The following is an 18,224-nucleotide window of genomic DNA, read 5'->3' as shown; positions in this document are numbered from 1 at the left end:
AAGGTCCCACTCGCTATGGAGCTTGCACACGCGCATTGCACATGCCGCGCGTGGGGACTGGGCCACCATCGACCCGCTTGCGAGCGCAATGCGCTTGCGAGCGGGTCTGAATCAGGCCCTATGTCAGTAGCCAATTTACCTATTTACCTGCCAGTATATGTTTGGATTGTGAGATCAAATCCACATGAGCACGGAGAGAATATACAAACTCCACACAGCTAGAGCCGTAGTGGTAACCATTACACAATCTGTGCTGCTCTTTTCAAAATACCCTCCTTCTCATCTTCTTAGATCTACTACTGAACTGCACCTTGCCCCATCATTAGTAACCACCTCTTACTCCCACCTACAATCGCATTTTTAGGTACATACCGCGGAAATCAACCGCAGTATGTACTCCAAGACAGACGGAATGTACCGCATAGTAGATGAGATGCTTAGCACATCCCGCCCCCTATGTATTTTGAAATTTATTGCGGCCTCACCAAATGATAATAAATGTAAATTATTTTCATTTAAAAGTCTTAAAATCCTACCTATAACACAGTAAGGGGTAAATTTACTAAGAATCGTGTTGGTCTGAGATTGCAATCATAGGGGTAGATTGCCATTTTTCCAAACACAGGAATTTACAAAGAACTCGGGTCTTGGCAAAAAAACGAAACAAAAAAAAAAACGAGTACCCGATCCATATCGGACATGTAGAGTTTTATGTGTTAACTATTACAGTACATCTACTGTGCTGAATGACAGAGACCGGCAGGCTTCTGTCATTCTCTGGGGCCACCAGCCAATTATAGGCTGCTCTTCAGTTAGCGGCCGCTGATTGGCACTGACCCACATGACTGACAGTCAACAGCACGTGGGTCACAGCCAATCAGCGGCCGCTAACTGTAGAGTGGCCACAGATTGGCTGGCGGCCCTGGAGAATGACAGAAACCATGCGGTCCCTGTCATTCAGCTCGGTAGAGATGTGTGTTTTAACACATATATCTCTACATGTCCGATATGGATCAGGTACTCATTTTAGTTATGCCAGGTAGGTGAGCATTGGATTTTTTTTTCACAGGTAAACCCGTGGGAATTCTACTGGAGAAGGGGACATGAACATCTGGTGGAAGGTAAGTGTGTGTGTTAGGTATGTAATAAACTATTACATTCTACGGTGTGTGTTCTGACTTTTTTTACTATTTTTTGTACAGTAGGGGTACGGGTGCTGCCCACATGTGGGAGACATGCCGACACCTATAGATCTACTGTAAAAAACAATAGTATAATTCTAATTTTCACACTATTACCCCTGCACCCACCGGCCAGGGGTGCAGAGAAGAGCCCCAGGCTTCAGCGGTAGCCTGGGGTGCTCGAGAGAAGGAGGACCCTATTATTGGGGGGTCCCCACCTACCCTGAGATCCCCGGCTTGTGCTGACAGCATGGAGTGCTAATGCTTTGGCCGGGGAGAACTGGTGAAAGGGGCCCCTGACTGTGGCATTACACCCCAGTTAGATTTGAGTCAGGTGCTAGTTTTAAAAATAGGAGGAACCCCACGCATATTTTCACCCTTTTAGGGTGAGGACTGGCTCTGGGGGGGGGTTGGCTCAAGTCATTTTTTTTTTTAATTAACTGTTTAGTTTAGGGGTGTGCACCAGACACTTTTTGTGTTTTGGTTTTGGATCTGGATCTTTCTATGTGTTTTGGATCTGGATTGATTTTGCCAAAACCACCCATCCGGGTTTTGTGTTTTGGATCTGTATTTTTTTGGAAAAGAGCATAAAAAAAGCAAAAATCACAGAATTTTTTTTTTTTTGTTCATACGCGTTTATTAACATCAATAACATTCATTTCCAATTATTTCCAGTCTATTCTGAACACCTCACACGTGGCCCTTCTAGGAGTGGCACTGCAGTGGCAGACAGGAATGCAGTTTGAAAAACTAGGCCCCAAAGAGTACATAATGCAAAGAAAAAAAAGAGGTGCAAGATGGAATTGTCCTTGGGCCCTCCCACCCACCCTTATGTTGTATAAACAGGACATGCACACTTTAACAAACCAATTATTTCAGCGCCAGGGTCTGCCACACGACGACTGTGGCTGAAATGATTGGTTCATTTGGGCCCCCATACAACAAGCTGGCAATTAATCTGTCCCTGCACAAACTGGCTCTACAGAGGCAAGATGTTGTCCTCATCCTCATCCACCGATTCCTCACCCTCTTTAGTGTTGTGTACATCCTCATCCTCACAGAGTATTAATTTGTCCATGCTGGAATCCACCACCACAGGTCCCTCTGTACTTTCTGGGGGCTGGTCTTCCCGGAAGAATTGATAATTCATTTTTATGAACATCATCTTCTCCACATTTTGTGGAAACAACCTCCTACGCCTTTCGATGACAAGGTTCCCAGCTGCACTAAAAACTCTTTCGGAGTACACACTGGAGGGGTGCAACTTTGGTAAAATAGAGCCAGTTTGTAGAGGGGCCTCCAAATTGTCTCTTTTTCCTGCCAATACAGGTATGGACTGTCTGACATGCTTACTTGGATGTGATCCTCCACCAGTCTTTCAATGCTGATAGCATCATATGCAGTGACAGTAGACATGTCAGAAATTGTTGGAATGTCCTTCAGTCCGGACCAGATGTCCAAACTTGGTCCTGTCTGTCCTGCATCACCGCCAGCGTGTTGCTTAGAATATCTAAGTTGTTTCCTCGCAGCCCCAGTTAAGGAGCTGTTGTCATGTCACATTCCGCTTCAGCTGACAGTGTTTTCACCAGCAGGCCTTTGCACTTCTGCAGGCTTGTGTCCGCCGGAAGAGAGACACCACGTAGGCTTTAAACAGAGCCGTCTCTAGGCCTAGGCATTGCAAGCAAATGCCTAGGGGCGACTGAAATGCCTTGGGGCATTCCAGGACTCTCTGACGCTGCTGCCCCTCCCTGCTGCCACGATCGGAGCTCAGCTCCGATCGAGTAGTGCAGCGCTTGGCCGGTAATGTGACGGTGTGGGTGATCAGCCCGCGCGGCATGGTCAGAACGAGCTTCTGCCCAGAAGCTCATTCTGACTACAGAACTAAGATGGCCGTGGGAGGGCCTTGCGGAGCAGAGCCGTGACAACTCGTGGCTCCGCCTCCCTTCTAACCGGCCAGCATCGGACCAGGCAGCATTAGCTGTGCTGCAGTGCACATTTATGGCAGGCAGGTGAGTGAGGGGCATATGTAATGCTTAGCTACTGTAACTTTAGCTGGAAAAGGGGCAGGTATACACTGGACAGTGCTGCGTCTGTGTGTGTATTTATATACATATTTACGTGTATGTATGTATATATATATATATATACACATATATATATATATATACGTGTGTACATATGTGTGTAAATATATATATATATACATATATATATACACATATATATGTATATATACGTATATATGTGTTTATATTTATATATACAGTATATATATATATATATATATATCTGTGTGTATATGTATACATATATATATATATATATATACATATATACACATTACCAAAATATATGTATGTGTAAATATGTATATACAGCATGTGTATATATATTTAAATTTGTGAGTATATATGTACATATGTGTGTGTACATATGTGTGTGTATATAAATATATATATATATTTATATAGTTATATATATATATATATATATAACTATATATATATATATATAAATATATATATATATATATATATATATATAGTTCTGTGGACTGGCATACTCCCGTTTCTGTCACAATGCTATGGAGTCCGCCATTAGTGATTGCTGAAGACCAGGGGAGTCCGTCATTGACTTCCGCCTTGTCTCCTACATGTGATATCATGGCTCATTCAACACTCACACAGCGCAGCATTTTGCTTGACGAAAGTGAAATAAAGCACTTAAACGTTCCAATACAGCATCAGTGTGGTGTGATGTAAATTAATTTATTGAGACCGGTGCCAACTCCCATTTGAATGTGTATATCTATATAGATAGGGGGGCACCAGCCAAAATCTTGCCTTGGGCACCAAATTGGCTAGGGCCGGCTCTGGCTTTAAACCTAGGATCGAGCATGGTGGCCAAAATGTAGTGGTCTGATTGCAACAGATTGACCACCTTCGAATCCTGGGAAAGCGAATGAAGGGCTTCATCCACAAGTCCCACATGCCGAGCGGAATCGCTCCGTCTTATTTCCTCCTTCACTTTCTCCAGCTGCTTCTGCAAAAGCCTGAAGAGGGGAATGACCTGACTCAAGCTGGCAGTGTCTGAACTGACTTCACGTGTGGCAAGTTCGAAGGTCTAGAGAACGGTGCACAACACAGAAATTATTCTCCTCTGCGCTTGAGTCAGGTGCATACCCCCTTCTTTGCCTATGTCATAAGTGGATGTATAGGCTTGAATGGCCTTTTGCTGCTCCTCCATCCTCTGAAGCATATAGAGAGGTTGAGTTCCACTGCATTACAACCTCTTGCTTCAGGTGATGGCAGGGTAGGTTCAAGAGTGTTTGCTGGCGCTCCAGTCTTCGGCGCGCATTCGCTGTCATTTTGTTTAAAATTCTACACCACCAAATTTATTGTGTGAGCAAAACATGGGACGTGCTGGAATTTGCCCAGATGTAATGCCCGCACAATATTGGTGGCGTTGCTAGATATCACAAATCCCCAGGAGAGTCTAAGTGGGTAAGTCATTGGGCGATGTTTTCCCTCAGTTTCTCTAAGAGGTTGTCGGCGTTGTGCCTCTTACTGAAACCGGTGATACACAGCATAGCCTGCCTTGGAACAAGCTGGCATTTCTGAGATGCTGCTAATGGTGACGCTGCTGTTGTTGCTGCGTAAGGCGATACATCTACCCAGTGGGCTGTCACAGTCATATAGTCCATAGTCTGTCCTGTTCCACTTGTCCACATGTCTGTGGTTAAGAGGACATTGGGTACATCCGCATTTTTTAGGACACTGAGGACACTATTTCTGACGTCTCTGTATATTCTCGGTATCGCCTGCCTAGTGAAGTGGAATCTAGGCGGGATTTGGTATCAGGGACACACTACCTCCATCAATTGTCTAAATCCCACTGCACTAATGGCGGATACCGGACGCATGTTTAACACCAACATAGCTGTCAAGGCCTCAGTTATCCGCTTTGCTTCAGGATGACTGCTGTCGTACTTCATCCTCCTCGTTAAGGACTGTTGGAGGGTCAATTGCTAAGTAAAAGAAGTAGTGGTGTTCCAACTTCCTCTCTGGGATGTTGAACGACTCCCAGCAGCAACAGAAGCAGTAGGCGTAGCAATTCCGGATCTTCCGGAGGAATCCCGGATAGGAGAGGAGTCAGTCATGCCAGTGACACGGCCTGCAGGACTACTTCCATTCCTGATTGAGGAGGAAATTGACGAGGAGGGAGTTGACGGTGTGGTTTTTAGGCACTTGGATACAACAGGACAAAGGGATTTAGGTGCCCCTGGACTGCTTACGGTCTTAGCCACAGTTTCTGTACTTGGTATTAACTTTTAAGGAACGCACTGCAGGTAACGTATAAGGGAGGATGTTCCTAGGTGGTTAACGTCCTTATCCCTGCTTAGTAAACCTTTACATAAGCTACATATAGGTGTGGCAAGACAGTAGTTGTCTGTATTTGGATTGAAATATTTCCACACCAAAGAGGTGGAATTTTTGGTCTTCTGCCCAGGCATGACCATGATAGGCTTTTTCATCCCACGGACAACAACTGTCTCCCCCGGTGCCTGATTTAAACAAACCACATCACCGTCAGAATCCTCCTTGTTAACTTCCTCCTCAGTGCCAGCTACACCAATAACCTCCTCCTGTTGTACTTCAACAGTGACATCTTCAATTTGAATATCAGCAACTGGACTGTGGGTGCTCCTTCCAGCACTTGCAGGGGGCGTGCAAATGGTGGAAGGAGCCACCTCTTCCCGTCCAGTGTTGGGAAGGTCAGGCATTGTAACCGCCGGCACTGACATACTTGGACTCTCCTTGGGGATTTGTGATATCTTCATAGAATGCACAGTTCTTTGTAGTGCTTTTGCCAGTTTAACTCTTTTAAAGAAGCTGAACCACTAGTCACGAACATAGGGAAGGATCTTAGCCGTTCCTTGCTACTCCGTGTCGTAAATGGCATATTGGCAAGTTTACATTTCTCTTTAGATGATTTAAATTTATTTTTTAAGGTCATTTTACTGAACTTTGGCTTTTTGGATTTTACATGCCCTCTACTATGACATTGGACGATGTTGATGGCATTTCATTGTCTATGTCATGACTAGTGGCAGCAGCTTCAGCACTAGGAGGAAGTGGTTCTTAATCTTTCCCTATTTTATTTTTATCCTCCAAATTTTTGTCCTCCATTATTTTTCTGGAGTGAATAGCCCCTGTAAAAATTATTTGTAAGAGCGTACCCCTACAGCAGACAGGGCAACCCCTGTACAAATATTTGTATGAGAATACCCCTACAGCATACATGGCACCCCCTGTAAAAATTATTTGTATGAGCATACACCTACAGCAGACAGGGCACCCCCTGTAAAAATTATTTGTATGATCATACCCCTACAGCAGACAGGGCAGCCCCTGGACAACACGGCACTACAGCCAACCAGCCCCTATGGACAGGACAACAACCAGCCCCTATATGGACCAGGACAACAGTAGCCAGCCAGCCCCCATGTATACAGTATATGGACAACAGTAGCCAGCCAGCCAGCCCCCATGTATACAGTATATGGACAACAGTAGCCAGCCAGCCCAGCTTTTCACACTGGGGATGGGTTAAGAGAGCACCCCTGAAGGACAGAGCACCCCCTGGACAACACAGCATTACAGCCAGCCAGCCTCTATGGACAGGACAACAGCCAACCAATATATGGACAAGGAGAACAGTAGCCAGCCAGCCCCTATGTATATATAGACAACAGTAGCCAACCAGCCAGCCCAGCTTTTCACACTGGGGGTTGGTGAAGAGAGCACCCCTGAAGGACAGAGCACCCCCTGGACAACACAGCACTACAGCCAGCCAGCTGGCCCCTATGGAACCAAGCTGGAAAACCCGAGCCTGACTAGTTTCACGGCTCAGATCGGATCGGGGGGATCGGATTTCGGAAATCCGAACCCGCTCATCCATAGGTTAGTTACACACATACACACAAGCAACCTACACGTATCTCACTGATATGTGCAGGCTGCTTGTTCGGGAAGGAAACACAGGGATTAAATACGGGTAGTAATGATCACATACACCATCGGGAAATACGATCATGACAAAAACAGGAGCTTGGCATATTCCCGAATTTATTTAAAAAAACCCATCCAGATTCTGATCGTTCCTACTCGTGTTTAAAACGGACAGACAGGGATAAAACATGATTTTTAGTACATTTATCTCTAAGAGTTTTAAAATGGATTCATGCATTAAAATTTCAGCGATGAATAAATATTTTTCATAAAAAAAAGAAAATGAGTATTTTCCCAGAAGTAAAAATAAAAACGTACAGCCCTTTACAATCTCACATAATAAATAAATAAAACATATAACAGTCAGTTAAGATGCCTCACCGTAAGAAAAAAAAGGAAATCTTTAAGTAAACATCATTAACACAAATGTCTTAAGAAGACAAATTCTCAGTAAATGGAGGATTTCTTTTCCTCTTTTGTAGCTGCCAGTGCAATTTACTTTCTTGCTTCTGAAAGAATGGTTGATGACTGCTGCACAGCCCCTGTGAGTATAATTGAATGGTTTAAGCAGTGCATTGTATTATATGTACATTAGCAGAATCTCACAATAAACTGTTTTTTTTTTTTTTTTTTTCAAAGAAGAAAGCGGTGAATTCTGAGGAAGCTCTAAACTATGTAGTAAAAAAAGGTTATTTTAATCAGTATCCTCCATAGTTATATAGGGGTAATTCAGAGTTGTACGGTGATCGCAGCGCTCAGGGGCGGTTCTAGAGAGGAGGGGGCCGTGTGCAGTCTCCGACATGGACCCCTTCCTCTCCGTCCGGCGGCCGACAACGCACTGAGCTGTGCGTGGCCAGCGCCGGAGTTATAGACTCTGGGTACTAGAGTGTGCCCAGAGTCTATAATGTATGCACAGGTCACCGGGAAAATGGCCACGGCGGCCATTTTCCCTGTACTGCGCATGCGCAAATGATGGGAAAATGGCCGCCACGGCCATTTTCCAGTCGTTTTACAGTGCCGGACACCTGCGACGACGCGGGACTCCAGAGAGGTAAGTAATATTATGGGTGCAGGGTGGCGGTGTGGGGTGGGGCCCCCCTGGACCCAGGGGCCCATGTTCCTCGCACACCCTGCACCCATTATAGATACGCCCCCGGCAGCGCTGCTGTATCTTTAAGCGCAGCAGCGATTTGAAAATATGGTAATGCTGCAGGAGGCATTTGAAGAAAAAAGACACCTCCTGCCAGCATCACAGATCTGAGAGCTCCATCCAATGACGCAGCATTGGATCAAAAGCGCGACCATGATTGCAGCCATCAGACATCTAAGCTTACTCAGAATGGCTGCAGGAACTCCTCTACTGGGGCATGAAATCTGCATTGGAGGATGCAGACCCTGGCCTGGTACCCTACAAAATGGCGGCTAAACACCTCCATTTTGTAACATTGATCCTGTGGCTGCCCCCTCCCTGCCACCAAATGGCCACAGCCTGATAATCAGGCTGTGTCTTAGGAAGCAATGCATTATTATGTCTATTTTACTGTAGCGCTTGTTAAATGGGTCTATGTATCAAAAACTGTGTCACACCGGCAATTTTTTTTATTCATAATGATGATGAAGTCCAATAGGGCCAAGCTCGGAAAAGCAATGTTTTTTGGAGGTTGTTACATAGGTGCCAGAACTTAGTACCCCTTGAGAATAACAGGGAATGTGGTCTGCAGCACTAATTAGACTTTTACGTGAGGTATCTGTGATATATCCTGCATTAGGCTTTTGTTACATGGCCCCGATATGTAAAATCATGTTGAAACTGCAGACATGTAAATGCATAATCTCCTGAGATAACAGCTAATGAGTACATTATTCTACTGCAGACTATACTTGCCTACTTTTGAATAAGCATAATAGAGAGTCTTTGAAAGCAACACACGGGGGTATACTTCCCATTTAGAGGCTTGGCATAAAATTGATTTATGTCCAACCGTATATGACCTGCAAAGTAACATACTGTACATACATATATATACTCGATCATACAGTCCTGCTCTTTAGCCTATGAACTCATGTGAGATGTTTTACCATAGGTGTGACTGTGTATTAAAAATATAATGTACTGTACTATTTTCTAGCATCTTAAGAAAAAAAAAATCTTTAACTCTCTCGCTTCCACCAGGTTCATGCAATTTATTACATATCTCCTGTAATTTATCATACATCCTTGGGCACAGCCCCTCATGTAGCCATCAGTGTGCTGGAAAGTGGAGGCCATTTTCTTGTGTAACACAACCTAATTATTTTTCTCCCCAGTGTTTTCTTCATGGGAGGCCAAGAGTGATGATGTCAGACTATTTTTACAGGATAGATACCAAATGTTAAATGTGGGCATGTTTAAATGTATATGCTCAGGGCCGCCAATAGAAATGTCAACATTTACACAAAAGGGGCATGTTGGGGGCATGGCTGCACTTTTGGCAAATACATAACATTGCATTGATGATTTGATGAAGGTTGGCATAGCTCATCTCACACGTAGATTTAGGGAGGCACATTGGCATTCTCACAGTCATTAAGCCTGTATTTCTCAATCGCATTCACATAAGGTAACATATTTACAGGCTCGAGGACAAGGTGGTACAAGGGGGACACTTGTACCAGCCCCCAAGATTCTGAGGGGCCCCAGCCCACCAGGAATCTCAGGAGTTTAATTCATGTATCTAATTTGCCCATGTCACTGAAATATTTAGCAGGGAACAGGTCAGTGCAATAAAGACTTTTTTTAAAGCTGGATAAGAAAGTAGCCATATGCGAAAAGGAGAGGTAGATATGTAGAAGTAATGACATTGGGGAGGATGGAACTGAAGTCAAGGGGCTGGAGAGACACAGGTCTGAGGAATACGGGGGGTATGATGCTGAAAGACATGGGGGACGGGAATGGGATGCATCATGCATTGCATTTTTAATACAATGCATCCCACCACTGATCGCATGCATAATGGTGCTTATTTACACCATATGCATGAAGATTTGCAGTTGAAATCGCAAAGGACAGCTCTTCCGATAAGTGCTGTTCTTTGTAAGGATTTTTGGGTGTATGACTTGGAAGTCCTTCTGTGCATGCGCGGCCGTTGGCCAGTGCATGCGCAAGCCATGGGGGAAACTGGGAGGGATCCTAAGGGATCCCTCTTGGGGAGTCTCTGGCAAGAAGCTCATGGGCTTCTTTTAGGCAACGCGATCTATAGATGGCGTTGCCTTTTGGAAACAAGCTCCAGAAAGTTTTGCCTTCCGGAGTTTGATGCATATGGAGAATGTGGTCAAACCTACGAAAACTGCATTTTTGGAGGTTCGACCGCTTGTTTGAAGATACTGCATCCTGCCCAGGGGGAGATAAGGTTAAGAGACACAGTGGAGATCAGTTGATGGCTGGTGATGGAGAAACACAGGGGGGAAAAAGACTAGGGAGATAATGGGAAAAGCAGGGGTGTAACTAGACCTACGGGGCGCCATAGATACATTTTCATGGGCCCCTCTAGGTCCCCTGCCCCCCCCCCCTACGCAGCCACCCACTATCCTCCCGCTGCAACTTACCTATCCTCCATGGTCATTTTCCTTCAGCATGCTGTGCATGATGCTGGGAGGAGGCATGACCGTGCTGAGCCTGCTAGGACATCCCTAGTTCATGGCCCCACCTCCTCCCAGTATCAGTCAGAGAGGAGAGACGGAGGTGACCAGGAGGGCAGATGTGCCTGCGCTGCGCAGCACACTGATGAAGGAAGACGCAGGCTGGCCTGGCAGCGTAGGTGCGGGAGAAGGGCCGAGCCCCATAGCAGACGCACCCCCTGCACCTCCGATAGTTTTGCCAGTGGGGAAGAGGCTGGAGACACAGGGATGATGCTGGAAAGACATGGCAGGGATGGTTCTGGAGAGACACAGGCAAGGGATAAGGCTGCAGCAACACAGGCAAGGATGAAACTGAAGAGACACAGGGCTCTATTTACTACAATAGTGCAGATTGTAGTGTGATATTACCAACTGAATTCGCATTGCGAATTCAGGCAATATCACAGGGATTTACTACAAATCCCTTGCAGGGACAGAGCTTGCGATAAAGCTCTGTCCATGCGAATCACCTCCGCAACCTTATCATGATATTTTCATGAAAAATATTGTGACAAGGGCCCCGCGCATGCGCCGACCGGCTGCCGCTGCTACCCCCCGGTGCTAAGCCCCGCCCCTGACACTAAGCCCTGCCCCCGTTATCGTGGACAACCCCGCGACCCCCCCCCCTGGCCCCCCTCCCTTAATAGCACTTACCTGCAGTCATATGTGCTCCGGTGATGTATTACATGCCTCCAGTCAGCTGACATCCCATACTGCACTGGGACACGGTCACCTGATGACCGGGCCGCAGTGCAGCATGGGAAACCAGCTGACCGGAGGGAGAACATCACCGGAGCCCCGACCACCGGTCCATGGACTCAGGTAAGTAAAAAATTTTTTTACTTTTTTTTTTTTTAGCAGAGATCAGCTTGCGGTCTGTTTAGACCACACAGCTGATCACTGGGACCGCCTCCGGGTCTGCTCTGCCCATTACAGCAGAGCAGGAGTCCGGTAACCAGGGGAGACCCTGGATAACGCCACCTCCAGGTGGCGTTATTATCACAGGGCCTCCCCTGGTATTTTTTTCACTATTTATTTCTAGTAACCACCAAGCAGATCACATATCCCATTACAGTTATGGGAAATGCGATCTGCTTACTAAAAATAAGTGACACTTAGGGTTGGAGTAGAATTTTACGAATTCTACTCCAATTGCCCTTTAGTAACAGTAGGTGATACTAAAATAATGTGAAAAGGGTGTGAAAACACCCTTTTTCACTTTATTTTAGTCAAAATAATGATAATAAATAGAGCCCACAGGGAGATAATATTGAATGGCACGGGGGGGGGGGGGTGTGAAGCTGGAGAGACACAGGTGAGATGAGCCAATTGCTGAACAAGCTATACCTAAAAGAGGGGGATGAGGGCACCAAAAACATGAGTGTAATGGGACCTAAGATTTCTATTGACTGACAACATATTTATCACAGTTTGTTCTTTAAGATCTGAATGAACTCTTAAAACATTCACAACTCAAACTTTTATAAACCCACCTGCAAAGAACTACCAGTAGCAACAATTTGTATGTTTGAAACAATCCTCTGTATGACAAAAAAATAGACAGCAGGGGTGCATGACAATTATGGAATGTGAGGGAAAATATGTCAAAAAAGCAGATTTTTTTCACATTGTTCTGGTGTGTTTGGCCATATCTTAAATAGAGCCCAAATTGGAAAAAAACATAACAGCTTTTCAGTTATATAAATTTCTGAGTAGTTTTAAATCAGATTAGCTGTGTGTCACGTGTGCATCCACTTAACCTTACACTAAAAGTAAATAAAGTAGAGATGTGCGGGTTCGGATTTGCTCGGTTCTTATCGCCATTTTACCGCAAGTTCGGATTAGTTCGGATTTATTTTATTGGCTATCCAAAACACGTGATAGCCGATAGCCAATAAAATGCCGTTTTGAGATCCGAGTAAATCCGAACCCGCTCATATCTAAAATAAAGACACTTAGACGTAGATTTGTCAGAAAACTTATGGTTATTTATTGAAGCAATAATTATTTATTTTATTATTAATTTAAGGATGTATGGTGTTTGCCACCATATAGCCTTAACTTAATAAGGATGGCCAGAAATCAGCCAATCTGCAATGCCCACACACAGCCAACACCAGGCATAGAAGGCTTATACCACCCAGAGTGCACGAACATAACTATAAAAACCACTATAAGCAACAAAAGGTATCCACTATCCTTCTACCTTGACTATCCACCTGCCCCCGTTAGGTTGGTACAGCCAACTACCAGTCAACAAAGGGAGCACACCTCAACTAAACAATTGCAGCGGGTGACCTGCCGTTCTTTCCCGCCTCAATAAAGCCAACTCAAACACATAAACAAACCAAAGGGAAGGGAGGGTGGGAAGCCTGGACATAAAAAGAGGCTTTGGCCTACACATCTTGCCCCTTAAATAAACAACCACTATAAACACGCCCCCTGCACTGCTATGGGCTACTAGAAACAAGTGATCTGCACACATGCCAGCCCCCATCCTAGAGGTTTCAACCACCTCTTTTCTTATGCTAATCATTCTCTTAAGGAAGCCAGAAGTAAAATGTTGGCAAAAGTTGCAGGAGGGCATTAGATTAAAGGCACTGTATCTGATAATGGAGGATGCATAACAGTGATTTTGCAGCAGATGATGGCTTGCAGTTGCATACCTGTCAATTTTGTGTTGATACACTGCAGGGACTGGCATTATCTCATTTCTTTATTTTAAGAACTGCCAGCTTCAGTGTAAACATTCATGTAAATGATTTGTACATTTGTTGTTATGAAATGTTATTTTTAAATTATTTCTCAATCTGTCTCTAAGAGGACCACAAAATCACACTATTCTCTGCCGCCGTTACTTCTGATTGCGACAAGCTAATGAGGAGAACTTGCAGTGTATCACCTTTTACAGAAAACAGAGGTAGTGATAACTAATTGTTTATTAATTCAATGATCAATATGCAAGCTGGTGTAATTAGCTGCAGGCACAAGTGGAAGTGTGGATGTGGAGACTTGCGAAACAGTTCTGCACATAGAGACACACAAGAGAGACTTTATGAGAGATATACTGTAGATGCTCTATCATAATATATTCAGTACATTACATATTTTGTGTGCTTAATCCTAATAAGAAATTAATATATGGCTGTTACATTTGGGGATTTTATCTGTACTACAGTAAGGGAGGTATTCAATTAGGCTGTGAAAAGTCGAAATCGGCGGTAATTTATCACCGATGACATCATTTTCGCCTATTTCAATTATCCCCGTATTCAATTTCAAAGACTTTTCGCAAGTTCGAAAAGTCTTTGACAAAAGACGGGGATAACTTTTCACCATCTTTTAAATGGCGAAAAAAAGTGCAGAATTGGGGTTTAGGAGTGCAGGCTCAAAAAAAATAGCCTGCACCCCTGGGAATGTCATTTAAAAATAAACTGTTTCAAAAAAAGTAAAAAAAAAAAAAACAGGGACACCCCAAAAAAATGAATTAAAAATTTGGGGTGAAAAAAAAGTGGAAACAGTGTTTAAAAATAGGGAAATAGGTTCTGGGGAGTTCTGCAAATATGTGGCAGGTGTCTTCTAGAATAGGCTATTAGCGGCAGGTGCATTTTTGCAGAATTTTTAAAAAATGACTTTAGTGACTTAAAAATATGCTAGTACCCATTTTCATGTAACCCAAATTTGATGGGACCACTTAAAAAAACGAAAAAATAACCTAAGTGCTCTTCTGCATCACTTCTTCAATGTCGGGAAAAAACACCTGTCGCGGCTATTTAAAAACCAGACTTTCTTTTGCAGGCAAAAACAGGGGTACCAATAGTGATCCCCCATGTCTGGACATCTTTAGGGCGTCCTACAATTATCTCCGGAAAATTCCCATTTTTTTCGTAGATCCCAATTCGCCGGGTCCTGTTTTCGCTGATTTCAAATTGAATACAGAGATAAAGCGGCACGTGCCCGACACTTTATCCCAGGAAAAGCTCTGATGTGGAGTGAAAAGTCCAGCACGGACTTTTCGCTTCCAAATTGAAGACGGGCCTAAGTTGCGAGACACATTTCCTGGACAGGGGCACACGCATATGAGCCATGCAGATTATCCTGATTCCACTTAAGCCTGCTTGCACCTGTATAGGCGCGATGGTGCAGCACTGGGGCTAACATACACTAAATTAAGCATAGGGGCATTGGCACATTTGGAAATACATTTAGGCTATTTATGTCTTAGAAGACAATATTATTCTTGGGAGGCCAGGAGCAAGCGTATGATGATAGTTGCCATCACCAGCAAAACACATATGACTGACTGTTTCCGAATGCTCCGTTAACGCTGATGAAGCGATTTTTTTTGTTGCTCATTCAAATTATTGAGCTTTTTTACACATCTTTTAGAAAAACCAGAGGGAGGGGCAGCTAGAAAGTCAGGAAGTAACTATGGGCATGATTCAGACCCGCTTGCTAGGAAGCGTTCGTATGCAGACTGCCGATGTTTGCATTGTGCGCATGCGTACGCATCACAATGCGCATGCGCAAACCAATCCGAGCGATCATGAAGCGTTCACTCGCTGCGCATAGGCTGCCCAGCTGAGTGAGTGACAGGAGAAGCCGTTTGTGGGTGGTGACAGGGGTTGGTCTGTGAAAACGGGGGAGTGGAGGTGCGAACGTAGGCATGACTGAGCTTATCAACGCCGTGTCAGAGGCATGCATAATTAAGAGGCAGCGTCATAGTACATGTCACCTGGCTAGATTTAATACTGAAGTGCTCGCAGTGCTTGCGGTAGGGTATGGTCAACCACAAACGCTCCATTCGCTTCCGATAGTACCGATGGTTGCATACACTTCCTGGAGATGACGTTTATAAGTGGGCGTCTTGAGACAGGCTGGTGGGCATCTGCATACACAGGGCAATCGCATGCCAGACATAGTGGGCCTGCTTATGCCTTGCCATGCGATCGCCTGCCTTGCTGATAGTTAGCCGAATTTGCATACGCATCTACCGAGCGGGTCTGAATCCAGCTCTATGTACTGTAAAATATACATACTCATAATTAATACATAATGCACAAATGTTTCACTGAGGTCTGTATGGAAACCCAACACAATCACACCATGTCAAAAAAGCAATACAGTATCTCCCCCTCCCTTTAGGTTAGGAGCCCCTCACTGTGTCATGTACTTGAGGTTCTCGATGGACCACACAAGATAAATGCTTCCTCAGTCGAAGAGGATACAGCTCTTGCTGGGTATCTTCCCACCCTTCAGCTCATCAAGGGCTGACCTCAGTGTAACATCAATATATATCAATCAGTCGGAGACAGCAGGCCATGATTCCTGCCTGCCCTGTGCTGTAAGACATATACTATCCTTATTAACCAATCTGCTTTAGAAACTCAATCCTTGATGAGCCAGGATGGGAACAGTGAAGCTTACTTATGTACATGTATTTTTATTATACTAGAGAGATGAGATGATGGAATTGAAGGGGCAGCCAGGAGATGACGGATAATGCTTCAACCCTTTCACTTCTGGAGAACCAAAGGGATGTTAATGATAAAGATGTTGACTGCTGTTTTCAAGGTTCTTAAAATTTACTGCTTTGCTGAGTTTAGAAACAGCACATGAGGGAATTTAACTAATTTCCTATACAATTGTGAAGGATGATTAGCTTTCATGTATAGAGGCATAAAAAAAAACAATGACTATATAAAAGATTTTGGACTCAAAGAATTTTTAAAGAATTGGTGCTGAAATCCATTACCAGTTTTACATTGTCAGCAGTTCATTGTTTTATACAGTACTGTATTTACCCTTATGTCACTGAGTGGTACGTGTAGCTATTTGTACATTGTGCCATTTTAGGATTCATTTCGATGTATCCTTTGTAAATATTTGGTCAGTGTGGATGGCCTACTATAGTCCACTCAGCGTACTTTGGTGCATACTGCCATGTCCATACAATATGAGTTTGCTATTTATCAGGGGTGCGAGGGAGTCGAGGGTGAGGGTGATGAATACTTATTACCCGGGCCCAGGCTTGTAAGAGTGGCCTAATTTGGGATTGGGTCAGCTGCTAAAAGGGACATTGTTCCCCTTTGCAGCGCTACTGCCCAGTGCTACTACCATGCTGTACCTGCCTTTTGCGGCCATTAGGCGCCACCTGTGCGCCCCTGGGAAAACTCTCTCTTTTTATTTAGGGTGCATCACCACGCCTCCTCTGGACTTGCCCAGGCTGCCCTCAGTACCGGACTCAAGGCAGCACTCGGTGGCCCTGTGTGCATGTTCAGGAGCACTACCGGGGACAGAAAATGGAACACTTATCTGGAAGCAGATGTCCTCCTGGCATGAATACTGCATAAATACACCCAAAAAATTAATTCCTTATCACTGCGATAAGAATTATACATCTCAGGGCCCAAATGCCACCAACAATAAATAGGCCCTTAAATCTTATTGCTGCTGTGAACCAGTGTGTCTATTCTGAACTTCCCAATGCCTTGCGTCTGACAAATTGCTGCTCCTCTGTAAATGCAGTCATCTTGCTATGCAATACCATAGAAATTGAGAAGTACTTGTGCAAACAGAAGCACACTACGGGGCCAAATCTGCGGGGAGGCTGCTTTGTGCGTCTAAATGCTGGAACTGGATGAACTTCAGCTCCCAACTGTCATTTTTCAAACACAGCCTGTGAGATGGCAGTTAGGAGCTGATTGGCTGGCACCTTATCACTTTTCTCTCTGTCTCCTCCTAACACTGCTTAGTAAATAGACCCCTTGATCCACTGATTTGGTGTGTAGAGCTATACTTCTGGACAGTTAATCCATGCGATCCCTGTGCTTTATTCTTAAAGAGATTTTCATATCTGAACTTAAACAGAAAGCAACATGAGACATATTTACAGAGTGCCTTTGTAGTCACAGTCAGTGCTATGGTAAACCTCCCAACTGTCCTGATTTCTACAGTGTAGTACTTATTTCCATGTATTGCAATGGGGGGGGGGGGGTTACACAATAGCGGTCAGAGGGCCTGATTCAGCAAGGAATGCAGTTGCTTATACGCACGCAAGAGGTCGATGGTTGCGTACTAAACAGACTTATGATAGAGTGATTGATAGGAAGTGCCGTTTGTGGGTGGTGACTGGGGGGTGTTCGTGCAAACGCAGGTGTGCCAGTGTGTTGGGATGGCATTGCAGGGGCGTGTATAAATTATCCACTGCGATACCAGAGGCCGCCTGAGGGTAAGCAATTCCTGAGTAAGGTCTGGGCTTCATTAACTGTCCAATGTTATTCGATATACCGATTGTTTCAATATGTTGCCAAATATACGGATGTGACAATGGGAAGTGGGCGTCTTTATGTCAGGCTGTGATCGCTATGCGAAT

The sequence above is a fragment of the Taudactylus pleione genome, unplaced genomic scaffold (assembly GCF_031769625.1).
Source record: "Taudactylus pleione unplaced genomic scaffold, aTauple2 ptg000545l, whole genome shotgun sequence".
NCBI lineage: Eukaryota > Metazoa > Chordata > Amphibia > Anura > Myobatrachidae > Taudactylus > Taudactylus pleione.
This window is presented reverse-complemented; position numbering follows the sequence as displayed.